General features: G+C 40.9%; 1 long non-coding RNA gene across 1 annotated transcript; it reads right to left on the bottom strand.

Annotated features, from left to right (window-relative positions):
- Positions 1-15,402: 15,402 nt before the first annotated feature.
- Positions 15,403-18,897, bottom strand: LOC132636052 (uncharacterized). The gene is made up of 2 exons (XR_009580931.1): positions 18,606-18,897; positions 15,403-18,237 (listed from the first exon to the last, which is right to left on the bottom strand). It is a non-coding gene; the product is annotated as an uncharacterized LOC132636052 (long non-coding RNA).
- Positions 18,898-19,108: the final 211 nt, after the last annotated feature.

Raw genomic sequence — 19,108 nt, 5'->3', positions numbered from 1 at the left:
TCCAAAAAAGGCAACCGCGGCCCAAAAGGCCAAGTCAGCAGCCTTGGGAGAGACTAGCCGGGTCCAGAGGATTACCAGGGCCCAGGCACATATTGCTCCGGGGACTTTTCCCCAGACAGAGGGTTCGTCTACACCGCCACTCGTGGAGGAGATTTGGGCGGCCGCAGCCGCAGATCGGGGGGCGGCTCCACCGCCAGCTCCCGCAGTACCAGTACCTGAGCCTCCAGCTCCACGGCCAGGCACTGAGGATCAGTCTATGAGGGAGGCAGTCCAGTTGCTGACGAGACTTGTGGCAGGGCAGGTTCAAGGGCATGGACTGGGAGGTGACCGGGCAGTCAGGCGTGATAGTTCGAGAGCCCGTGAGTTTTTGACTTGTAACCCTCCAGAGTTCTTCGGGACAAAGCCCGAGGAGGATCCTGAGGAGTTTATCAAGAAGATGCGACGCACTCTAGATTTGATTAATGCTTCCGAGACAGAGTCAGTCGCGTTAGCTTCGTACCGGTTATATGATGTGGCGGCAAACTGGTACGAGTCATGGGGGCTATCCAGGGGGGACGGCGCTCCTCTAGCAGCTTGGGGCGATTTTTCTCAGGCATTTCTTGGACATTTTCTGCCCCCAGAGTTGCGACGAACCAGATCTGATAGATTCTTATTATTGAGGCAGAAGGGCCGCAGTATCCGGGACTACAGTTTGGAGTTTGATTCCTTGGCCCGATATGCACCTACTGTGGTGGCTACTATGGCGGACCGGATGCACAGATATATTATGGGGCTGGATCGGTATTTTGTTGATAGCTGCTTAGTGTTGGCTGCTCAGCCCGGTATGGACATTGCCCGTACCCAGGCCCATGCCCAGGGTATGGAGGATCGGGGCAGAGGAGGACACCAGCCTGACAGGGGCCAGGATCGGAGACAGCCCAAGAGGGCCAGGTCATCTGGAGATTTTCGGGGCAGACAGCCCCAACAGCCGCAGCAGCCTAGCAGATTTTCATCTCAGCCAGCGCAGAGCGCGCCTCCCCAGCCTACAGGTCGCAGGTTCGATAGCCCAGGGTATTCAGGAGCAGGCCAGAGCTCCAGGGCTTCAGGTTCGCGGACAGATAGGGGTTCTGGTCAGATGAGGCCACCCAGGGTTCAGTGTTCTTTTTGCGGCAGATACCATACGGGAGAGTGCTACAGAGCCACCGGTGCATGCTTTTCTTGTGGCCGTCAGGGCCATTCTGTGAGAGATTGCCCGTATATGGGTAGTTCGGGTGGTGCAGCGCAGCCTACCGGATCAGCCGCTGGGTCTTCATCGTCGTCAGTGGCTATGCGCCCTACGGGGCAGGGTTTTCCAGCACCAGCAGGTCGCAGCAGAGGCCGTGGTGGAGCTTCTGGTATTAGCGGTCCCTCGAACCGCATTTATGCTTTGGTCAGCCGCCAGGATCAGGAGGCATCTCCTAATGTCGTTACAGGTACTTTATTGGTCTTCTCTCGATCTGTGTATGCACTAATTGATCCAGGTTCGACTTTATCATATATTTCACCCCTTGTTGCCGGTAAAATTGGTATTATGTCTGAACCTATAGAGCCATTTGAGGTAGCCACGCCGATAGGGGATTTTGTTGTAGCGAAACAGGTTTATAAAGACTGTTCTGTGATCGTTTGTGACCGTGACACTAAGGCAGATCTGGTAGAGTTAGATATGACTGAATTTGATGTTATTATGGGTATGGATTGGCTAGCTTCCTGTTACGCTAATGTTGACTACCAGAATAAGGTAGTTCACTTCCAGTTTCCCGGGGAGCCAGTTATAAATTGGGCTGGTAATACAGCATCGCCGAAAGGTAAGTTTATTTCATACCTTAAGGCAAAGAAAATGATCAGAAAGGGTTATATCTATCATCTGGTTCGGGTGCAAGACTTGGACGCCGAGATGCCGACACTTCAGTCAGTCCCCGTGGTTAATGAGTTTCCAGATATTTTCCTCGACGAGCTTCCAGGTCTTCCTCCAGAGCGAGAGATAGACTTCTCTATTGACTTACTCCCAGACACTCAGCCTATCTCTATTCCTCCGTACAGAATGGCGCCTGCAGAATTAAAGGAGTTGAAGGAGCAGCTGAAAGATTTGTTGGATAAGGGTTTCATCAGACCCAGTACTTCGCCTTGGGGAGCCCCGGTATTATTTGTGCATAAGAAAGACGGGTCGCTGCGTATGTGTATTGATTATCGGCAGCTGAATAAGGTAACTATAAAGAATAAATACCCCCTCCCCAGGATTGATGATTTGTTTGATCAGCTGCAGGGCGCTAAGTGTTTTTCGAAGGTAGATCTTCGATCCGGTTACCACCAGGTGCGAGTACGAGAGGCCGATATCCCTAAGACAGCTTTCCGGACCCGATATGGGCATTATGAGTTTAGGGTTATGTCTTTTGGGCTTACTAATGCCCCCGCAGTATTCATGGATTTAATGAACCGGGTATTCAGGCCATTCTTGGATATGTTCGTGATTGTATTCATTGATGATATCCTGGTTTATTCTCGGTCGGAGGCAGAGCACGCAGATCACCTGAGATCGATATTAGGGGTACTCCGGTATCAGAAGTTATATGCGAAATTTTCTAAGTGTGAGTTCTGGCTGTCTTCAGTGGCTTTCTTGGGGCATGTTATTGCAGCTGATGGTGTCCGGGTGGACACACAGAAGATTGAGGCCGTGAAGAATTGGCCCAGACCTACGACGCCCACAGAGGTACGCAGTTTCCTGGGGTTAGCAGGTTATTACAGGAGGTTTGTGGAGAAGTTTGCTTCGATTTCAGCGCCTTTGACAAGGCTGACTCAGAAGGGAGCTAAGTTCCAGTGGTCTGACGCTTGTGAACGGAGCTTCCAGTTGCTGAAGGAGAAGCTGACTACAGCCCCAGTTCTGACTCTTCCAGAGGGACCGGACGGGTATGTTATTTATTGTGACGCTTCTGGTATGGGGTTAGGATGTGTATTGATGCAGCACGGCAGAGTTATAGCGTATGCTTCCCGGCAGCTCAAAAAGCATGAGAAGAATTATCCTACCCACGATCTGGAGCTCGCAGCGGTAATTCATGCTCTGAAGATATGGAGACACTATTTATATGGCGTTCATGTGGATATCTATACTGATCATAAGAGTCTCCAGTATATTTTCAGACAGAGAGAGCTTAATTTGCGGCAGCGGAGGTGGCTGGAGCTTCTGAAAGATTATGACGTGGATATTCTGTATCATCCGGGTAAGGCTAATGTTGTTGCAGATGCGCTCAGTCGGAAGTCGATGGGCAGTTTGGCCGACTTACAGCCAGACAGGAGAGAGATAGCCCGTGATATTCAGCAGTTGGCTAGTCTCGGGGTTCGTCTGGCCGATTCTGGAGATACCCAGATTTCTGTTCGAGGGGTTTCTGAGTCGTCCATCAGGGACGATATTAAGCGGCGTCAGTATGAGGATCCTGTCTTAGCTCGGTACAGGGACACAGCCTATGATAAGGAGAGGACTCGGTTCGAGTTTTCACCGGACGGTACTTTGTTACACAGAGGCAGGTTGTGTGTACCTGATATTGCAGGCCTTCGGCAGCAGGTTATGAGCGAGGCACATTATGCTCGCGATTCGGTCCATCCTGGGTCTACGAAGATGTACCATGATCTTCGATGCTTATACTGGTGGGACGGTATGAAGCGGGATGTTGCAGAGTTCGTCGCCCAGTGCCCTAATTGTCAGCAGGTCAAGATTGAGCACCAGAAACCGGGTGGACTGCTGCAGGAGATAGAAATCCCGACTTGGAAGTGGGAGGTTATTAATATGGACTTCATTACAGGTTTGCCTCGCACTCCACGGAAGTATGATTCTATCTGGGTCGTTGTTGATAGGCTGACGAAATCAGCCCATTTTCTTCCCGTCAGGACTACCTATTCCGCCGAGGATTATGCCAGGCTCTATATTAAGGAGATTGTGAAGCTTCACGGAGTTCCTATATCTATTATTTCTGACAGAGGCGCCCAGTTTACGGCGCATTTCTGGAGATCTTTTCAGGAGGGGCTAGGGACTCAGGTGAGTCTGAGCACCGCATTTCATCCTCAGAGCGACGGGCAGGCCGAGCGCACTATACAGACGCTGGGGGATATGTTGCGGGCCTGCGTTATTGATTTCAGAGGCAGCTGGGATGATCACCTGCCGTTGATTGAGTTTGCATATAATAACAGTTACCATTCCAGCATCCAGATGGCTCCGTACGAGGCTTTATATGCCAGGAAGTGCAGATCGCCGATCGGCTGGTTTGATATTGGCGAGACAGAGTTGATTGGCCCAGATATGGTCCAGAAGGTCGTGGACAAGGTGAAGCTTATTCGAGAGCGACTGTTGGTAGCCCAGAGTCGACAGAAATCATACGCGGATAAACGGCGTCGACCGTTGGAGTTTCAGGTAGGCGATTGGGTATTTCTGAAGGTATCGCCTATGAAAGGCGTGATGCGGTTCGGCAGAAAGGGTAAGCTCAGTCCGCGTTATATTGGGCCTTATCAGATTGTTCGGAAAGCTGGAAATGTCGCCTATGAGCTAGATTTGCCATCTGATTTGGAAGCGGTACATCCGGTATTTCACGTCTCTATGCTTCGTAAATGCGTCGGTGACCCTTCCAGAATATTTCCTGCTGATGATATTCATGTGACGGAGCAACTATCGTATGAGGAACAGCCCGTATCTATTTTGGATCGTCAGGTAAGAAGGCTCCGGAATAAAGACGTAGCCTCTGTTAAGGTACTGTGGCGGAACGATAATAGGGAGGAAATGACATGGGAGGCCGAAGAGGAAATGAAGAAGAAATATCCTCAATTGTTCCCTATGCCCACAGGTAACCTTAAATCCTGCTTAATTTCATTTCAATATCAATCGTGTGTCATATGTGATGTCTGTAAACATGAACTCCCCCAAAGTATTTTCAAACCCTATGAGATTAATTTAACATTCGAGGACGAATGTTCTAAAGGGGGGGAGGATGTTATATCCCGTATTTTTGAACCTCGGAGCATCTGCTGGGGTGGGGCCCACACACCGAGATTTTTTTTTGGAACATCTGAAAAGTCATATGAATCTCATATGTAAAGTTAAACACAACTCATGAAGTACCCTTGGACCAAATCAAAGTGGAAACCCTCCAAACGAATATTTTTAAGAAAACGTTTTCGGGTGACCTGACTTTGGGGGGCAAAACCTGTATTATAAGTTTGGAATTTAGAAAATACCTTGAAATAGAAGTTGTAGATAATTGAATTAGCTTTCCATCCATAGGTCGTGGATTCCCAGGTGACGTCGGTACAAGGAGTTATGAACGTTTTAAGGTCGAAAGGTCAGTGGGCTAGGCCCAACTCGGGACCAACCGAGTTGGCCCAAAAACAAAAAGAAAAAAAAAATTTAGGCCCAATGTTTAAGGGGTGGCCGGCCAAGTGAGGCCCAACCCATGGCTTTAATGAGTATTTCCATGTGCTAATTAATTATAAAGGGATCAATATCCCTTAGAAGGTTGAAGAGACTTAGAAGAGAAAGAAGAGCAAAACAAGAGCAAAAAAAGAAGACCATTTCGGGTTTGAGGTGCAAAAATTCACCACCAAAAATCTTGATCCTAAAATTTTTCTTTTGTGGTTTTCCTACTAAGTTAAGGTTCCTTTGTAACTTGGTATAGTTGGATTGGAGTGGGGAGCATTAGAATCACCAAAGTGATCACATCTCCAAGTGAAGAAGACTTGAAGAAAAGGTAAGAATTTCTACCTTTTTATTGTGTTATGAAGTTTTTATTGTGTTGTAGTATATAGAAATGTGTTGATTGTATGGGAAAATGGAAGTTTGCAAAGTGGGTGTGTGTTGTAGGTGTGTAGCCGTGGGTATGCACAATTGTATAGCCACAATGTGTTGAATTTATGTTATATTCTAGTTGTGATTGTGATGAAATGCATATGGGAATTGAAAGTTGGATGAATTTAGTTGATATTGGAAAAAATAGGCATATGGCCGTAGGGTGTATATGGTTTGGGATAGAAAGGAATTGAGTTGTTTAGTGTGTTAAAGTGTTGTTGTGATGTTTGTAATGTAAATGAAGTTAGAATGATATAAGTTTGTATTGAATTGGAATGTAGAAACTTATGTCGTTTTAGTATGATTTTCCGACATTAAGGAAATGAAGTTGTTTGGTTGCTAATAGTGATGATCATTGATGAATTTGGAAGTTGGAAACTTGTTATGAAGTTGTATGCCAAAGGTTTGATGTTTTGCATAAGTTATGACTTTGGCGGAAAGTTGTATATTATGTATATCGAGTGTATATCTTGAGGAAAACGATATGAAATGTTTCTAGAACTATATGGTGATGATCATGATTGTTGTTGAATGTGAAATTATTGATCTTAGTTGAAAGTTGGGTTGAATTGAAGATTATGTCAACTTGTGAGAAAAATGACTAGTTGAAGGATATTTATGTTTTTAATGTTCATTGTTGATATTGATGTTGTCGTTTGGGTTGTTGTTGATGATTTCTAGCCGAGTTGAATTCTCGGGGTGCTATATGTATAGGGGAAGTGCTGCCGAAATTTCGGTAGCCAAATATGCATTAAGTTGAAACTTTGGTATTCATAGCTTACAATTGGTAAAACTTGACCAATTGCAGTTTTTCGACGAAACGGGAAGTGAGTTTGGAAAGGCTTAAGGAGCGTGAAAGGTATGTAAAGCAAACCCAATTCTTCCCTTGGCATGCCCTTAGTGTATTAGGGTCGGATCCGGGCCTCGAAGGACCTCTTGGCCCTCGGAATCCGCAAGACAAAATTTCAGTTTTTCCTTCAGTAGAATTGAACCATTTTGATACGCTTTTTCTGAAATTATGCAATTGTGCTCTAAGTTACTCAGAAAGTCATAGAATGTCTGTATAACCTTCGTAGATGATATTATATGTTTAGAGGGCACAATTTGAGCCCGCCACCTTATTTGTTCTGAGGCGGGCCCACTATTTACGTTTTTGCCCCTAATGTGTTAAAGCTTCCTTTTTAAGCGATTTTTGAAAGAAATGTTTTAATTACCCTACTAATCGCTTAACGAATATTATTTTAAATATTCTGTTAAATATTATAAATTATTTTGACACTCGGAATGACTTCGGGAAAGTTATACTTCTGTAATTTATTATGATATCCGAAATACATTTATTATGATTCCGTCCGACCCCATTGGATTTGTTTGTCTTTGATACGCTTCATCGAGTCTTTGAAAACATTTATTATATTTTTAAATTGCATTAGTCTCTCACTACTCCATTCGTGGATGTCCCAATGTTTCCCACACTGAGCCCGGGCCAGGATATGTTGTCAAGCGTAATTCTCTGCATTGTTCGCCGCGTCCCGATGTGAGGGGGCAGGTATACGCGTACATGGGTCTGTGGAGTATGATGTGCCATGTCCGCCTATTCTGTTCTGATCTGTTATGGCCATTTTGATATGACGTTATATGATACGGGGCCACGCCCCTTTTTCTGATTCCTCTGTATAGTGGCACCAGCGTCGGGAGGGTGGCCACATTCTGTCTGCCAAGTCTCGTGGCAGGGACCGGATATGATATGATATGACATATATTTTTGTACGCATTCTGTCTGTTTTGGAAATATGCATTTGACACTCTGGATTCTGTACTCATTTTCTGTAACCATTATGATTTGACTTCTGTGATTCCGCTTTACATATTCAGTACATATTTCGTACTGACCCCCTTTCTTCGGGGGCTGCGTTTTCATGCCGCGCAGGTACAGACGACAGGTTTGCTGATCCACACGTTTAGGATCCCGTTTCTGCTATTTTGGGGCGCTCTCTTCTTCAGAGCCCATCTTTTAGTACAGTCTGTCACTGTTATCTGGATATGTATATTGTTCTGGGTATGACGGGGCCCTGTCCCGTCTTATGATTACGATATGTTCTGTAGAGGTCTGTGGATACATCTGTGTGGGTTCTGTACATTTGTTTGGGATGTTTTGGTTTTATGACAGCCTTATCGGCTTCTGTGTGCCAAGTCTGCTTTTCTGCTAAATTCTGTAGCATCCACTAATGTTGCTATTATATTACATTATTTTGATAATATGCTAAATTGGGTATCGGGTACGTATAGGTGCCCAGCTAGGGCACTGGTCGCGGCCCACGGAGTTGGGTCGTGACAGAACCGCTCTGATACCACTTTTGTCACGACCCAACCCCGTGGGCCGCAACCAGTGCCCTAGATGGGCACCTATACGTACCTGATACCCAAATTAGCATATTATCAAAATAATGTAATATAATAATAACATTTGTGGACGCTACAGAATTTAGCAGAACAGCAGACTTGGCACACATAGGCCGATAAGGCCATCATAGAACAAAGTATCCCAAACATATGTACAGAACCCACACAGATGTATCCACAGACCTCTACAGAACATATCGTAAACATAAGACGGGACAGGGCCCCGTCATACCCTGAACAAAGTACAAATCCAGATAGCAGTGACAGATTGTACCAAAAGATGGGCTCTGTAGAAGAGAGCGCCCCAAAATAGCAGAAAGGGGATCCTAAACGTGTGGATCAGCGAACCTGTCGTCTGTACCTGCGCGGCATGAAAACGCAGCCCCCGAAGAAAGGGGGTCAGTATGAAATATGTACTGAATATGTAAAGCGGAATCACAGAAGTCAAATCATAATGATTTCAGAAAATGAGTACAAAATCCAGAGTGTCAAATGCATATTTCCAAAACAGACAGAATGTGTACAGAAACATATGTCATATCATATCCGGTCCCTGCCACGGGACTCAGCAGACAGAACGTGGCCACCCTCCCGACGCTGGTGCCACAATACAGAGGAATCAGAAAAAGGGGCGTGACCCCGTATCATAAAATGTCATATCAAAATGGCCATAACAGATCAGATCAGAATAGGCGGACATGGCACATCATACTCCACAGACCCATGTACGCGTATACCTGTCCCCTCACATCGGGGCGCGGCGAACAATGCAGAGAATCACGCTTGACAACATATCCTGGCCCGGGCTCAGTGTGGGAAACATTGGGACATCCACGAATGGAGTAGTGAGAGACTAATGCAATTTAAAAATATCATAAGTGTTTTCAAAGACTCGATGAAGCGTATCAAAGCCAAACAAATCCAATGGAGTCGGACGGAATCAGAATTAATACAATTCGGATATCATAATAATTTACAGAAATATAACCTTCCTGAAGTCATTCCGAGTGTCAAAATAATTTATAAGATTTAATAGAATATTTAAAATAATATTCTTTAAGCGATTAGTAGGGTAATCAAAACATTTCTTTCAAAAATCGCTTAAAAAGTAAGCTTTAGCATATTAGGGGCAAAACCGGAAATAGTGGGCCCGCCTCGGGAAAAATAAGGCGGCGGGCTCAAATTATGCCCTCTAAGCTTATGGTATCACCTAAAAAGGTTCTACAAACATTCTATGACTTTCCAAGTAATTTAGAACAAAATTGCATAATTCCAAGAAATAGCGTATTAAAATGGTTCAATTCTACTGAAGGAAAAACTGAAATTTTCTCTTGCGGATTCCGAGGGCCAAGAGGTCCTTCGAGGCCCGGATCCGACCCTAACACACTAAGGGCATGCCAAGGGAAGAATAGGGGTTGCTTTACATACCTTTCACGCTCCTAAAGCCTTTCCAAACTCACTTTCCGTTTCGTCGAAAAACTGCAATTGGTCAAGTTTACCAATTGTAAGCTCTGAATACCAAAGTTCCAACTTAATGCATATTTGGCTACCAAAATTTCGGCAGCACTTCCCCTATACATATAGCACCCCGAGAATTCAACTCGGCTATAATTCATCAACAACAACCCAAACGACAACATCAATATCAACAATAAACATTAAAAACACAAATATCCTTCAACTAGTCATTTTTCTCACAAGTTGACATAATCTTCAATTCAACCCAAACTTTCGAACTAACATCATGATTTCACATCCATTATCACTCAAGATCATCACAATATAGATTTAGAAACATTTCATATCATTTTCCTTAAGATATACACTCGATATACATAATATACAACTTTTCGCCAAAATCATAACTTATGCAAAACACCAAATCTTTGGCATACAACTTCATAACAAGTTTCCAACTTCCAAATTCATCAATGATCATCTTAATTCACAACCAAACAACTTCATTTCCTTAATGTCGGAAAATCATACTAAAACGACATAAGTGTTTACATTCCAATTCAATACAAACTTATATCATTCTAACTTCATTTCCATGCCAAGCATTACAACAACACTCCAATACACTAAACAAACTTGATCCATTTCATTCCCAAGCCACATATACCACACGGCCATATGCTTATTTTTCCATATCAACTAAATTCATCCAACTTTCAATTCCCATATGCATTTCATCACAATTACAACTAGAATATAACATAAATTCAACACAACTTGGCTATACAACATATATATACACACGGCTACAAGCCATATACCAAACCCACATTGCAAACTTCCATTTTTCCATACAATCAACACATTTCTATATACTACAACACAATCAAAACTTCATAACACAATAAAAAGGTAGAAATTCTTACCTTTTCTTCAAGTCTTCTTCACTTGAACTTGTGTTCACTTTGAGGAATCTAATGCTTCCCACTCCAAACCAACTATACCAAGATGCAAAGGAACCTTGACTTAGTAGGAAAACAACAAGAATTGAATTTTTAGAACAATATTTATGGTGGCTATTTTTGCACCTCAAACCCGAAATGGTCTTCTTTCTCTCCTTCTATTTTCTTTGTTGTTCTTATCTCTAATTTCTTAAGTCTTCTATGTTATATGTAGTTGAAGTGCTTGGTCACATGACCAAGCACATGACCAACTAAAATTGGGCTTGGATCATGGCCTAATGTGGCCGGCCATACACCCCTTTTTGGGCCTCACTTACAATTCAATTTTTGAGCCCAATAACTTATGGATCGTATTTTATAACTCCCGAAACTAATTTCCAAAATTCCAAAATTACCCTTAACCTTGTCCCACACTTTCATGACTCTATTCTTTCATGCATAACTCCTACGTCCAACAAAATATCAAATTTGACCTTATATCTCAAGAATCCAATATAATTCAAGTTTTTTCCAAACGTGTGAAAACACGGGATATAACACTTACATGCTCAGTACATATTCCGTACTGACCCCCTTTCTTCGGGGGCTGCGTTTCATGCCACGCAGGTACACCCAGATGAGTAGAAGTCACTATAGAAGATGTTCCAGCGGAGTTGGCAAGCTCTATTTGCTCCTGGAGTGTGTGCTAAGGGTCAGAGGGTTCGCTCGGCCCTAAGTAAGGGTCGGGTGCCCATCACACCCTAGGGAGATTAGGGTGTGACAGGTGGTTTGAAGCAGGAGAGACTAAATTGATAGGGCCAGACTTGGTCCAGTAGGCCATAGAAAAAGTTAAGCGCATACAAGGTCGACTATTAGCAGCCCAAAGTCGTCAAAAGTCCTATACGGATAATTGTCGAAGGGACTTAGAGTTCCAAGTTAAAGATTGGGTATTCGTAAAAGGTGTCGCCAATGAAGGCGTTATGAGATTTGGCAAGAAGGGGAAGCTTAGTCCCCGGTACATTGGGCCTTATGAGATTGTGCGCAAGGTAGGCAAAGTGGCTTACGAATTAGATCTACCTCCTGATCTGGAGTCAGTTCACCTAGTTTTTCATGTCTCGATGCTTCGTAAATGTGTTAGAGATCCTACTAGGATTGTGCCAGTAAATGATATTCAAGTGACAGAACAGTTGACTTATGAAGAGGTACCCATTGCCATATTAGATAGGCAAGTACGGAGGCTTAGAAACAAAGAAGTGGCCTCAGTTAAGGTTTTATGGAGAAACAATAACCGAGAAGAGATGACATGGGAAGCAGAAGAAATTATGAATTCCAAGTACCCGCACTTATTTCATCCCCCGGAAAAGATCCAGGATAAGACATCAAGATCATGAGGTATGTATGTTTCCTTTTTATGCATTTGGGTCGTGTGTGGCCAAACTCTATTGCTATTATGTTGTGGCCCTGTGAGGCATTGTTATTATGGGTCGTTGTGACAGGATGGTAGTTCCATATTACAGGGGAAACTCTGGCAAAACTTTTATAGAATCCCCGAGGACTTAACATTCGAGGACGAATGTTCTTAAGGGGGGAAGAATGTTACACCTCGGAAAAAATTTCGTTGATGCACAGTGAATAGACTAACGAATAGCACGAAGTATACAGTATTTCAAAAAGTAAGGAATGACATTTGATGACCCTAATTGAGATTTCAAAGACATTCGAGGTAAGAGAAGAAAGTTTGCTAAGAGAAGGCAAGGCATACTAATGTATCGGGAAGGATTTACGAGTAACAAGTTAATGATGACTTAATGATGTTTGGAGAAGAGTTATAACATCCCTTAGATTGTTAATGAGGTGATAAACAAGTGTTAAGAAGGTTCCATAAGGATTGGAGATCAAATGAGTCGACGAGAATGAGTTCGGAAGAACTGGGCATTATACGGCCCAACATACTAGCCGTATGTTTGGCCTTATAATCAGCCCAGATGGCCAGCCTCACTGGACCAAATCTACGGCCAGACATACGGTCAGTATAATTGTCACGACCTAATCGGAGGGCCACGACGGGTACCCGGTGCTAACCCACCCGGGCACCTGTTATCGTATATTTACATTTACATCTAGGTGAGCCACATAGCTAAATCATACTTTCTATCCATCATTCATGCTATTTCCATTGGGCAACAATATATTTATATCATCATCAACAACTAAGCCCACAACAATGTACATAAGCCGACGAGGCTAACAAAATGATATCCAAAATATAGGCCGACAAGGCCAAATACATCTAACTATATATACATGTCTACGAGCCTCTAAGGAGAGTATGTCACATCATATAGGCGGGACAGGACCCCGCCATGCCCAGAAGTATGTACACAAAGAAGAAATACCAAAAGCTATAGCTCCGAATGAAATGGAGCTCCGCTATGTAGTCCTTGAGTAATAAAGCTATGGATCAAGCCTGTCTCCCTGGCCACCAGCGGGCATGACGCATCGTCCACAAACAAAAGGACGTCAGTACGAAGAATGTACTGAGTATGTAAAGCATGATCAACATCATTATAGAAGCACAATAAGCAACATAAGAAATAGCATAAGATGGGAGGTAGTAGAGCCATCGTCATAAACACTTACTTGCTTTTCATAGGGATATTCCATTTCTAATGCGTGATTGTGTACATACATCCATACATGTATCCGTATTTGTACATATTCATATTCATAACATACCCGACCATGAAGGATCGGTGTTTCACATACCCGGCCATGACAAGGCTCGGTGATTATGCATACCTGGCCCTACCAAGGCTCAGGGTTATCCATACCCAACTACAGTGGTGCGCGCGCAATATATATATATATATATATATATATATATATATATATATATATATATATATATATATATATATATATATATATATATATATATATATATATATATATATATATATATTACCCGGCCATATAAGCTCGGGATTTCATAATAGTTACATAGGCACATATACATAAAAACTCATAAGCATCTTTAGCATCATTACTATCGTCGTTCATTACATCTATCCCTAGAGGATTACTCATCATATAAGGAATTTAGTACAATCGTAACATATCGAGAATCATGAGCTTTAGTAGCTTTAAAGATAGAATCATTTTGAGGACATCGTAGGCTCATGAAAGAATAGATTGGCCAAAGAACCATGCCTTATCGAAAGAAGGGTTAGCCTTACATACCTTTCCGTTCAACTATTCTATCGCTTGAATGTTCTCCTTCAATGCTCACGTTTCTACCTTCATTAGAGTTATACTAACTGTTATGCCCTATTTTTAACGGATTAAAACTAGTTCACAACTTATGACTATATTTCCTCTGGTTTTGCAAATTTTCAGAGTCGCCGCCTAATTTTAGGAAATATTAGGAAACCATTTGTAAAAAAGTAAACTCCATTTTTTAGTCTTTGAAACCTGTGGAATTCTAGGTAAGGGTTTTATTTACCCCGAGGGGAAGGTGTTAAGCATCCTCAGAGCCTATCCGAAGACATTCTTTAAATTTAGCTTAATTAACACTAGAGGGGAATTATTTATCTACTTCTTATTCTTTACTATTACCTATTTTTAAATTAAATAGTGCGGAAAAGAAACTACTCTCTAAAAAATGAATTGTCTAAAAAAGAAGAGAGGTTTTAAAAGTAATTATAACTATGTGAGTAAATGTATATTTATAAAGGAAGTAGTTAACACTAATGTATGCATGAGGAAAATATGTACGACATTTATTTTATATAAGAATAGTATGTATAATATAGAATAGTAAGGGTTATATTTTTTTATAAGAAAATAATGTATATATGTGATATGTAAAAGAATTAGGTAGTATATGTGATATATATGTATATGAAAATGGTACATGTGTATGTTTATCGTAGAGGCAGTAGTTAGTATATATGAGATGTAAACATATACGTATATATTCATGATATATTTTGTATACAATAGTATAAAATGAGAAGATTAGGAATGCATATTTTTTAGTAAAATAACGTATATGTATGATATTTATATCCTATGAAAAATGGTATATAATGGTTCAAATATAGCTATTTTGCGATATGGAAATAATATATATGTATACATATGATGAAAAGGTGATTAAATGAATTACTGAAAATAAGATAGTATATACGTATGTATGCGTGTATATAAAAATGGAATATTTACCTTATAGCTCTCGTAAAATAGATTGAGTTACTATACTTGGACCATAATATGGAGTTCTTGTGTCCAACTTTAGTAATAAGGCCTGCTCATGTTAGTAGTAGAAGAAATAAATTCTGAAAATGTTTGAGCTTATGAAAATTAATTGTTTAAAAGAAGGATTTGTTTGTATTTCTGAAAAATCAATTGGACAGATACCCTTTTTGAAATCTTTTGGGGCCTGATCTGTTGAGACCCAAAAACGCGAAATGTGCCGCGGTCCAGAGGCCCCAGTCCACTTTTTAGACGCTGTTTTATCCAATATCTAGCTATTAGAATCCGCTTTTTTTTTTTTCGTTTAAGCCTTGCGTTTTCAGTTCAAAAACCAACATCTTAGCTTTGCAAAATCTGTATTTTGAACTTCAAGCACCTGGAAAACATTGTTAGCAGTAGCTTACAAAAAGCCCCTTTTTAAGAAGAAAAAAAAAGAATGTCGTTATTCCCACTGCTCCTATGTCAAGTAATTATACCGAATTTGATACCTAAAAGGTGAGGGGAGACAAACAATTGAACATAGTATTCTACTTAATTACTTTAACGAGTTCATACCCGGAACAAGTACACTACAAAACACAAATCCATAAAAGAACGTTAGTCGGAGGGTGTAAATAACATGTAACGTAAATAAATATATAAGATACAAATGTGTGAAGAGAGGAGGAAGGACATAGACTCGAGACAGAAGGAGATAGGACTGCGGGACATGAGCATAAGCGCAGCTGCTACTGATTTCTTCTAATTCTGGGCAAAATCCAGAGTTGCCATAACTCCAAATGCTCCCAAGTGTTTCATGCAGAAAAAGAAGGAGAGAAAGAAAAGGATTAGAGCAGTTTTTATCCCAAAAAATGGAGTAAAACAAACAAGACCAAATAATAATCTGGGCGTAGGGAACTTTCAATGAGATAGACCGGTTTAACTAATTCCTACAACTGAGTTATCAGACAGACTTTCAAACATTTTAAGGGTCCATCGAGCCTCTTCAAGAGGATGTCTGCTATTCATACAACAGTCAATCCCAAATCACCTATTTTCAAGATTTTTAGTAAAGAAAAGCATACAACAAACTAGTGCCAATAATCTAGCATGACTAATCAATTCTTAACGTAACTTAAATGGTTTTAAACATCTACCCAGGGGTTTCATACATATGTATTAAACAAGCATAATTCAGGTTTAGGAAGAAGCCATCATTTACATAGAGACTTTAACCATGGTAGTAATCGTAGGAGAAAGAGAAGGTCACTACCAGACAAATATTCAAGTAAGCAAAACAGGTCACTTTTCACTCAAATTTATTTCAGATCAATAGTTCAATCTCTAGCCGGCAAAGAGTATTCAAAACTTCCAACAAACTTCAAACCACACTTAAGAAAATCTTTGCAACTTTTTGACAAGACAAGAAACCTTATATCATGTACATCATACCTATGAAACTAGTACAGCAGCCATGGCTGCTCGGCTTCCTGGTGTTATGAAGCCTCAAACTTTATGAGTCGAGATAATAAAATACAAACAAACTATGGTACGGGATATCTCTCGTATGAATCTCTCGAGCGTTAAGGAAAGAAACTTAAGAACATCAGATGAACTTAACAATTTTAACTGATTTAAGTCCTTTGGCAAATGAAATAAAGCTGTGAATTTTTCATGTTTCCAGTTGGATCTCTTGACCTTAGTGTCATGCCTATTTAACTCTTAAACCTCTCAAATTTAAGAAATTGACCAGTGGCATACCCTTTTTTGCTACTTAATTAGTTAACTAAATGTCATGCTTACAACAAACTTAAGAAAGGAACTCCTATGGTGTTTTATGACTAACCAGGTTAGTAATGAATTAGTTCTTAATTTAAGAAGAGAAGCCTTATGTAAACTCATATTTCAGCCCAAAATAGATTAGGAGTGAACCTCTACAAACAAGTTAAGAGAGACATTTTCACTTCCGAACCACAGCAAACTTATGCTCTGACAAAGGTTCCCGGAGTCCTATCGACATGACTCCTAATACTCTATGCTCTAAAAAATGATGGAGCCTGGGTATGAACTCAATAAACGGTGGAAAATACAAAGAACCATAATTTAGCATCGTTGGACTTCCACGAATCAGCATACAAGTTCTACAATAAAGGAGTCCATACTAATGTAAAGGTTATGGTAATTATCAAAACACCCTTTAGCGAAAAACAGAACAGTCCCTTAACGACAAAATTATTTCTCATTCGATATGTGGAAACAATACTCTCATAGGTGTTGTTAGCTTCGTTTACCCCCTTCTTCTGCCTCTCTTTTAAACAGTAACTGTTTTTCTTTTTTCTTTTTTATGTCAAAACCAGTAACATGATCAGAATAGTAGCTTTTTAAATAGTAACTTTTTCTCTAATCAAAATAGTAACTTTTTCCTTTAATCAAGTGATAACCTCTCTTTTCAATTATATGATATCACAATATATTCACATATTGGCTTCTACACAGAGTCACGGCATAACAGTCCTTAAGAGTGTTTGAAGAAATAAGATATACAAAAGCGATAAAGTTACTTCAACAACTAGAAGTTTCAACTAATACAAATTTATATAAGTCAGTGGTTTCCTTCCTAAACGCCCTTAGTTTGTATTAGCCTTTTACATGCTGACGTTCAGAATGGCTCATCTACTATTTTTTTTTTAAAACAAAAACAGACCCAAAAAATGTACAGAACTCAAAAAAGGAACCAGCCCAGATAATCAAACGTCTACATGTTAATTCTGTAAACCGAGAATGAAACGAGGAGAAGTTTTCATATATGTCTAGATTCCAACTCAAAATATACTTAACACGAATTATCCCATCACCTTAACCATGATAACATTGCAAATCTCTGTGGGAAAAGAAGTACAACTGTTTTTTTTTTTAAAATATTTACTTGATCATACGAGAAGATAACAACAAGGGAATACCAAATCTGCATAGAAGCTCATATTACACTCTCACAAATCAGTAGTTTCCCTTGTTAAATTCATGGTTTCTATAGGTCATTTTTTCACTGATTTATGTTAGAAATAGGAACGTCACAGACTAAAAAAAATGATTGAAACATGGAGTTAGCCAAACGACGAGGTTAAACACATATTCGACGAAATTAGTCGCTTTACACTAATTTACAACAAAACGAGGAGAGAACACATTCCAGCCAACCAAACCAAGTAAACGACGAGAAATACTTGAACGACTACATTTCTACTTCTTATAAAATGAAAGACGAAGAGAGGACGAGTGTGATTACCTTCTCCGGGACAGCGAACTGAGGCTAATGTCGTCGTCGAGTCTCCGAATCCGCTTCAAGCAACCCTTGCTTAGCTGAGAACAGCCGCAATTATATAGCCAAAAGAACTTAGAGTTAAAACAGGATTTTCTGAGAGTAGGAACCTAAAAAAACAGTAGGGAATTTTCCAGTTGTTGAACTTTGTGAAAATAAAGAGATTTTTTTTTTCAATTCTGAACTTAAGGGGATTAAAATGTCGTCAAGAAAATTTATGAAATAAATGGATTTTTTCAATTGTTCGACTTGTTCTTAAATAGCCCTCAAAGGCTGGTATTTATAGCTGAAGATTGGGGCGTTTCAACAGCTTCTTCAAGAAGCTTTTTGCCTTGGAATTTCGAATTAAAGAGGGGGGGAAATTGACGTCTTCAACAGATGAGATGGTGAAAGGGGTGAAAAATCTCACCTTTTCAGACTGATTAGGAAGGGAAAGAGTCGTTGGGGTGTAGAGTATGGTGGTTCTTGCCATTGTTCATCGAATTGAAGGACGATTATCTCCCAGACCGAAGGATTTAAGAATCTCTCCCTTTACAGCTTTTGGAAACGTCTTCGAAAAGGGAAAAGGCGATAGGTGATAGGCGATAGGAGATGGGTGATGTCGGCGCAGGAGTTTGTCCGGTGGTCCGACGGGTGCGGTGGCGGTGAAGCGATGTAAGTGACGTGACGGGGGGTGGAGGTGAACGTTGGGGCTGCTGATTTTGTTGGGGTCTGTTAGGTTTGGTTGGAGGTGTTGGGCTCGGGTCGGGTTGGTGGGGAATTGGGCTAGGAATGTTTTGGACTACTGATTTTGGTTTAGGTATAATAAGAATTGGCCCAAATTGTTAGTAGATGATTTGATTTCTTAATCCCTTTTTACTTCAATTAATTAATTAAAATATGCTTCTTTGTCCTAATTAATTCCCAAATATA

This window comes from Lycium barbarum, chromosome 4 (genome assembly GCF_019175385.1).
Source record: "Lycium barbarum isolate Lr01 chromosome 4, ASM1917538v2, whole genome shotgun sequence".
NCBI classification, from domain to species: Eukaryota; Viridiplantae; Streptophyta; class Magnoliopsida; order Solanales; family Solanaceae; genus Lycium; species Lycium barbarum.
The sequence above is the reverse complement of the archived record's forward strand: the minus strand, read 5'-3'. Positions and strand labels throughout refer to the sequence as shown.